Below are 8956 nucleotides of genomic sequence, written 5' to 3'. Positions count from 1 at the left end.
GTGACACACTGTATTCCCAAACACAGGCGTACATAATTCACTATCAATGCGCACCGTTTGATGGCGACCACTAAGATGTAACAATATCTATACAACACGAGCAAGAAAACAACATTTATTGAGCATAAACCAATATTTCATCGCGTATGAAGTTTGCATTTAGTCCGAATAGTGTTGAATGCGATGATGCTTTGGTCAATGATTTTAAATCTGCAGTTAAATCAAGTAACACAAGGCCTTACTAGTAACGCATTTCTAATTAAAAGACTGAAGAAAATGATTCCAGTCGACTTAGTTGTGTTCTGTTTCAGGAGCTTACAAGCTTGTTTCTACTAAGATGTCGTTTTAGGACATCTATTACTTTCTCCAAGACTTTGAAATTACTTGGAGATTGGACAAGGTCAGGAAGTGTTTGATAGTTTTTTGGATTCTAGCCTAGGGTTTTAAACAGGGGCATTATCCACAAATTCTTAAACTCTTCTGGTACAAACTGTAATTCAGTAGATGCACACTCAGCAAAATTCCTAAGCTGTCAGTTTTTATTGTACTAGATATTTATTATTTTATTAATAATGCATGTATTTACAAGACATTTTACATAACGACATTTGAATAGGTACTGCAGCCAGTGAGTCAACGTAACCGCATTAGGCGTTATGACCAATATAGCATATTTTGCACGTGTATGGCATATGCACCAATACACACGTGTTAATGACCACTTTCGGCATTACTGACAAAAGTCCTAAAAGAAAAATGTGTTTTTCTAGTAGGACTTTAGTCAGTGATGCCAAAAGTGTAAACAAACACGTGCATGTTGGTGCACTTATCAGCAAATTGTTTTAAACTTTTCCGTGAATAGATTATTAGTACTGTCATGATATAATAATCAATTACAATGTATGTAGTTTTCAGAATTTTGCTTTTTAACTAAAAATTAGATCTAATTAGAAAAAAGTATTTTATAAATAAGATTTATACAATTACTCCCCTTTATTGTTGAAAAACAAAACAACAACACTAATGCTGATATTAATATAATCATATAACATTTACTAAATTTACGCGGTCGGCTGATTAGGGAAAACATTTCCAGAGTCATATGAGTTACATAATTACCTAGATAAAATAAAGAATTTAAAAGTTATTGCAGTATTCAACAATCAACAACAAGACATTCATCACTATGACAACTTACGAATTGTTTGACATTATGAACTGTATGGACATCAAGCCGGTATCATAATACAAAATCCATCTGTGTTCTCATTAACCTCAGTGAATAATATATACATTGCAATGGTTTCCTTTGAATTAGATGAAATGACTCAGGTAAGTAACCTGATCAGTGCTTTTCTGAAATTAAACTGTGGTCTTAATTGTTTTAAATGTCCTTGTGCAATATAATATGAAAATATATAAAGCTTACTTTCCAACTGGTTTAACTTTTAACAAATGGATATACTAGTATTTTGTTTAAGATTTCATAGATACAATATATATGTCTTATTTAGTCGTTCCAGTCTGGTAGAAAGACTTTCATCTTTATCTTTTGAAATAAAGATGGATGTAAATGAAAAATTCAGTAGTATCTATCTCAGTGTCCCTAAGTATTTATTTTTAGAAGCAAAGTTTACATAAATCATAAATATTAAAAGAAAGTACACCGACTTTTTGTTATAACTACCTGAAATGAACAAAGCTACCTAGATTAACAAAGAGCGACTGTAATCTGAAAGCTGTGAAAACACAAAAAATCTATAAATAACCTAAAGACTTAATACTGTTATATGAAATCCTTGCGCTGCGGGAAATTGACAATAATCGGTTTTGAACATTTACGTAGTACAAGATATATCATATCTAAATTGTATAATTTGATTATGCATAAGCTTTAAGATACCATTACAGACACTAAAGAAACTACAACCATAGCAAAACATAGATTAACAATACCATTAGAATTATTGCAGCATACCACTAGAGAACACATGTAGTAGGATACATAAAAATACATTGTATTGCTATTGTCATTAATGTCAAGCATACGCACTGACATCTTTATTCCTCCTCAAAATGTTGCTTATTCTTTCAAGAAACATTGTGTTACTTTTCGCATATTTTCATTTGCCCAAACTTTTGTCTATCCAGTAGATTATGCATATAATCTTCTGTCGAGTCTAAAATCTTTCTTAAAGCGAGTAAAGTAAGAATGTTTATGTTGATATCAAGTGTTGTTTCTTCCTCGTAATTTTTGACCGGAAGTACGTTAGATCGGCGAAGACCAAGAAATTGCGATGCTTTCTCGACATGTTCCTCAACTACCCAGCTTTTGTATGTGAACGATATATCCTTTTGGACGTCTTTACATAGCTTGTCTACCTTCGTCAGTACAATAAGTTGTGGAATTTCTAAAGTACAAGAGGTAACATCATTATACCTACACGTAATCATGTCAAGATCATGTATACATAACTACACTATCCTGGACATTTTCTGCTTGCAAGTTTTTCTTGGCATACACATTATCTGATGCTATGAAAGAAAACTAAATTTAGCGGTGTTTTATTACGAGTCATATTCTAATTAGCTCATGGGAATGTGACAAATGTTTTATCTCTGTACTTGTTTTAGCTTTTATACTTTTAAATACATGATGACAAGGTGTCCTTCATATGATGCGCATTTTCGTGCGATTAGAAATAATTTCAACATACTTTTTAGTCTGAACACAATTAGGTCTCAACAAAGCTGACTTTATACAAAATAGCATTGTTTTACAATTTAAAGTTCACACTGCCACAATGTGAAAAACTCAACAAAAGTAGATTTATTTTACTCAAACTATTCCTAAATGTCAACATTTTAAGACGATAAGTTAATATTTGTGTAAAACATTTTTCATAAAATCATACATATGGAATATTTACATGAATGCCAGTTCTTTTGGAGTGTATGATCAGTCAGGGCAATGAGCTGTTTAACAACATCTTAGTTTTGAAAAGCATTTGAAAGACTAAATCAGTACCCCTTTCGTTCATTATGCGCTGGAAGTTTTTCATTTTCTCTACAACTTTAGCTGACACCACATCCAATGTTGTTGCATCAAGCACAAACACAACACAATGGATCCTGTCTTGAGTAGTGGGATCCTCCTCAAAATTATCAGTTTTCGAGGTAAAGGGAATTTTTTATTGAACTGAAACGGTTTAGAAGGCCATTATTGTATATACATGTTGCTTTTAAAACAATTTGTGTGTGTGATTATGCAGTTGCCAAAAAGTGTATGAAATTATTTTTCTTTTTGCAAGTTTCTTATACAATCATATATAAAGGGTATGCAAATTATTCATCTTTGTAAAGGAGCTATTGAGTTCGAGCGTGTGTCTATACACTTCCTACACAGAATTCGGCCTATGTTCTTATTTGTTTACAAAAGGACATTAAGAAATATGTCCTTATAAACAGATTATCTTTTCATTCTATCCTGGTTTAATAACTTTTTGACGATTAAAGTTTATTAAGTATATGCATGCATTCGCAAAATGTCTCGATTGCACATGATATATTTTAACATTCACTTCAGGATTTTAAAAAGTATGTATACATTCAGAAAAGTAAATAACACACTTACTAAGTAAAAGTTGGGTAAGTTTCCGTCTAGTAGGTAACTACACTCGTTAACTTCCAAACCAGCAGATTCTTCGAGACCAGGCGTGTCACACAAAATGAACTTCGGTGAGTCTCCATTGTCAGTCCTAACCGAGTATGGTATATACTGTAAAAACAAAGTGTTTAGAAAACAAAAATGAAAACATCATAAAAGAACATATAAAGTCTTTTAAAATTACTCAGTTACGGATTTCTTGCACACCGGACTGGCATTTCCGATGTTTTCACCTATGCCGGCAAAACCCATCTGACACCCCCATGCCAGATGACTCTCGTGATGTTAATGACAACTAGGTTCATGCACTGATAATATATTGTATATGTAAAATATGAAAAAAACAGGAACCTTTATAGTTTCTCTCCTTTCCTTATAGTATAGTTCTCGATTCAAAATACGTTAGTTTACCGTAAGAACATAACGTTACGCTACAAATGATAAAACTAAAGTGAAACTTTATTATAGTGCGTAACGCAAAACATCATGACGTCACTTCTGCTAACGGACGATAATTTCCCGCGCTTTGTGTTCATTCTCTATCATAAGAAAGAGTGCTAAATAAGTATTTCTACCTGTTATTTGTAAAATACGGTATGCAAGTAAAATAATCTGCCAGAATAAAATGCTAACATGTATACGATATGCAAGAAAAAATATCCGTCATGTGTTTTCGAATCGGATAGAAATATCCGTCCCTCGGAAACCTGCGCATGGGCGGTAATTCGGCAAGCCTCATTACCGCCGAGAGACGGATATTTCTATCCGATTCGTAAACACATGACAGGTATTATTATTCCTACAAAAGTACTATTACAAAATACACAAAGTATGTGACATTTTCGTAAATGAGTGGTGGTGTTTCTTAGTAGACAGGTTTTGTTACCTGACATATTTTATTTTTCTGAAAACATATTGTTTAATTTTGATCAACCTTGACCTTTTTATACAATTTGAAAACTAACCTAACCTAACTGAAAGCTGAATAAAAATATAATATTAAACACATCGAAACCGTACAATATATGATATAATATGACTGATTTACATTTTCATAATTTTTTATTCAAAATGTGGTATGCAGTTTTAATAAAAGTCTTGGAGATATATTATTCTTGAATGTTGGACAGCTAAAGTTAACAGAAAGAGAAACCGAAGTCATAATACAAATCGCATAAACATACTACCCCAGTAGTAACACTTTGCTCCGCGCTTCCACTGCAGGCTCTTTGTGTTATACGACCACGAAATATCGAATCTATTGTATTGTAGAAACTCGACTTCCCGGCTCCAACTGGACCTATCATTGCAATTCTTGCCTCCTTGAAACTAAGGTCGGGAGACGGTTTGAATGTAAGAATGTCTTCCTTGAGCTTTTCCAGCTCCTATAATGAAAACCACAATTAAAAAAAAGGTACATCATCAAACTCAAATGACCAGATAAAGGACACACGCTAGGGTTTTGGGCAGACACAAGATTAGTACAAATTGACTCCTGCATACCACATCCAGAATTTAGCGCAATGTCAGTAATAAATCGCTATCACAGAGCATATAGACATAATTTTCGAACACAAAATTAATATAATCTCTGAAAGAAGAACTATGGTGGCATAAAACTGCCACCACTTAATTATCAGGTTTCATAAAAACTTTCACGAAAATAATATAGGTTTTCACGCTAATAATGGAGGCCACTAAAATATCTTAACACGAAATTATGTTAGTTAGTGCTTTGAACTGACACCACTTAAAGAAAATTTTCACGAAAAGTTTCGCGAAAGCAGATAATTTTTCACTAAAGCAGATAATTTTTCATGAAATCATATAATTTTTCACGGAACCAGATAATTTTTTATGTAACCAGATAATTTTCACGAAACCAGATAATTTGTTTACCTTGTTCAGTGTTCCTGAACCACGTTATCCCAAGACAGAAGAATCGTCCTGAATATGTTCCGTTTCTATTCTTAGTTAACTGCTTTCATGAAAAGTTAATTGGTATCATGAAAACTATAACTTACTATTATGCTGTGGCAGTTTGAAGCAGTAACGAGCAAATTTTCATGTTATTAAGATATTTATCTTGCATTCATGAAATGTTTATCAGTTTTCGTGATATTTTGTTTGCTTTTCGTGAAAACCTTTATTATTTTCTTGGAAGTTTTCATGAAACCTGATAATTAAGTGGTGGCAGTTTTATGCCACCATTGTACACATGATCTATTTCATATATAGTAGTTCATATTGCTCATCATGAATACATCGACCGCAAAAATCATTATACGATAACTTTCAAATTGTATATTACGCCCGTTCTTGAAAAAAAAACCCGACGTATTATTATTATTAGTATACAAGATTTATATAGCGCCCATTTCGTGATCAATTTCACGTTCAAGGGCGCTTTCAAAGGCGCTTTACATTGTATTAAGTGATTGTGCGTGTCTGTCCATTTGTCCGTTATGTTCGTGTCAGGAGCATAACTATATAACCATTCAAGGTATAAACTTAAAACTTGTCATAAAGGTAGGTGGCAGCGAGACGTCGCGCATGAACAAGGTCAGGAGGTCAAATGTCAATGGAGCTCAAAAGTCAAATTTGTCCTTCATTTGTCCTTCTTTTCGTGTCCGGGGCATGACATAATAACCATTCAAGCTATTGATTTTAATCCTGGTACATAAGTAGGTGGTGATGAGTGCATGAACCAGGGCTATAGGTCACAGGTCAGGGTCAAAGCAAGGTCAAATTTGTCCGTCATATTTTGTATCCAGAGTATAGCTTAATAACAATTCAAGGAACTGACTCCAAATTTGGCACATATACAGCTGGTTATGGGATAATGTGGACAACCTAACGAAACTGGCCGGCAGGACAAAGATCAAGGTCACAAATTGTGTTCAGATTTGCCATTTTATTTTGTGTTCGGAGCAAAACTTCAAAACTATTCAAGGTTTTGACGTTAAACTTTGAATATAGGTGGGTGGTGATAAAGTAATTTTAGAAGAGCAACAATCCACTTTATTCACCTTCAATAACACTCCGCTCCAATCTACGACCCACCGCCCCGCCCAACCATACCTGACCCCCACACCTCCCCACACACAAATCACTTTAATTTTGGAGGAGTACAACAATCAACACAGCTCTTGCTATACCTTTGTATTCCAGTTGTCCAACTCCCGCCACGGTTTTCTTTCTTTATCTTCGTCATCTGCAAATTGTACATCACATCTGTTAAACATACTGTCTAGTTAGTAGCATGATTTTACATAAAATATATTGTATGCGCGTAAATAAGGTGTCAAATATAGATAAGTACTACAGATAAATCAATGACACAAATGATAATTCTACCTGACATTTATCTATGCACCTGTATGAAAATTAAATGTTTGTTTGTTTTGGGTTTAACGCCGTATGTAGTACATGTAACAAATGTAGCGTTGAATTTTAGTCGTATGTTACCGTAGATTGAAACAATTATATTGCTCTACCTATTTTGCTCGTTTTTTGAGATGACCATTATTTGCATATGTCAGAGATTAACGCCCCGCCAGGTCAAATAAAACGGACTATATCTCAGTCATGTAACGGCGATCAGTTAACCTAACCAGGGATTCTGTACCAGTACAAACCTGTTCTCCGCAAGTAACTACCAACTTCCCCACATGAATTATCAGAGGTGGAGAACTCACGACCCGGCGATCCGTAGACCAACGCTCTACCTACTGAGCTAAGGGGTGGGGGGGGGGGGACGTAAATGTAGTTACTAGGAACAATGAAATGATTGGTTGGTTAAGGTTTAGGAGTATATCACCAAAACACAGAAATTTTTGATAAACGAACAACATCGTTACCAATACTTTACCTGACCCTTACATGCTCTGCCGTACTGTCCCGTACATAAAATATTCTGAAAAAGTTGTCCCCCTTCGAAAATGAATGCCATTTGTAAAGAAATAAAAAAAAATTGCTGAAAACTGTGTTCCACCTAGTTATGTGAAATTTCAACACTCGCACACTATTGCTAATGCATCAAAACAAACATGTGTAACAGTTCTTTGAAAATGGTGAGTTTTTGAAGGCGTTTGACTGTCCGGAAGTGGGGCCCCTGTAGGCAGTCCTTTTCCGGAACTCGATGTTTATAACAGTATACTGACACTTGTTTTGTAGTTTTTGTAATGATATGTGTATACATACTTTGATACTGCACTGTGTACAAACTTATTCTATATAAATTTACACGGCTACCCTAAGCCCCCCTTATTTCTACATAAATAATCGGCCTAAGGTCAACAATCGCGATCAAGTTGCGACTACTATATATATATATTATATGCACTCAACGTAAGTCTTTTAAATTGTTTTTCATAGTTCCAAAATTTTACATTATCTAGGTGCCTGTGTGCATGCAGAGTTATAGATCAACTTTATGCATCGAGGCGTGTCTGCACTTTTAGCCCATAACAATACTGAGGTAAACGCCGAGGATAGCGGATATGTCACGCCTCACTAATTGACGTTGAATTATAGCTGACAGCGTATATTTATGTACAGTGCATAATTGTCGTAGCATCTGTTATAATTTGTTTGCAATGTTTGTATCGTCACATACATTATTTCGGGATAAAAATCAATATATCTATAAATATGAATAACGTAAAAACCAACATCAAAATGAAAATGGCTTCTTCATAAATCACTTTCACTTAAACTTTGTTTTCACTTTAAAAAAAATCAAAATATACGTACATGCTACTTTGTAAACTTCCAATTCAGTGACGTTTTAATTACCATTATGGATATCATCTGCGCCGACACCCTGCATGTCGTACGAACTTCCAAACCTAGCACAGCCGTTTAAAGGGAAGAAAGACCCAGAACGATTAATAGAACCGTTAAATGTATAGAGGTCATAACCTCCACCGAATGTTGGACCGTAAGCTGTGTGGTTGTAAACGGCTTAATGGTACTGTCCTGCATTCAATTCAAATTTAGTAGCTTTTTGCTTCCCGTCGTGATATAGCTGAAAGAGAAATGCTTCACTACTTGATCCATACACACTGAGCGTCGAGTTCCAGGTTATTGGGCTGTAGCCGCCATAGACAGATTCTTTGGCATTGTAGAGTACGGTGACCGTTGGTCCCTGGCCGTCACACTTTTTATGAAAGACCGTGGCATCACATTTAATGGCCGCCAATTTTAATTTGCCACGCCAATATGTGGCAAAAACAGCAAGTACTTCTGTACATGCTATCTTAAAAATTCTTTCGCAAAAGTAAAGTA

At 34.7% G+C, this 8956-nt stretch overlaps 1 long non-coding RNA gene across 1 annotated transcript; it reads right to left on the bottom strand.

Annotated features, from left to right (window-relative positions):
- Positions 1-974: 974 nt before the first annotated feature.
- Positions 975-8593, bottom strand: LOC128546659 (uncharacterized). The gene is made up of 5 exons (XR_008366136.1): positions 8423-8593; positions 6826-6881; positions 4855-5052; positions 3635-3778; positions 975-2411 (listed from the first exon to the last, which is right to left on the bottom strand). It is a non-coding gene; the product is annotated as an uncharacterized LOC128546659 (long non-coding RNA).
- Positions 8594-8956: the final 363 nt, after the last annotated feature.

This window comes from Mercenaria mercenaria, chromosome 11, assembly GCF_021730395.1.
Source record: "Mercenaria mercenaria strain notata chromosome 11, MADL_Memer_1, whole genome shotgun sequence".
In the NCBI taxonomy this organism is placed as follows: domain Eukaryota; kingdom Metazoa; phylum Mollusca; class Bivalvia; order Venerida; family Veneridae; genus Mercenaria; species Mercenaria mercenaria.
The sequence above is the reverse complement of the archived record's forward strand: the minus strand, read 5'-3'. Positions and strand labels throughout refer to the sequence as shown.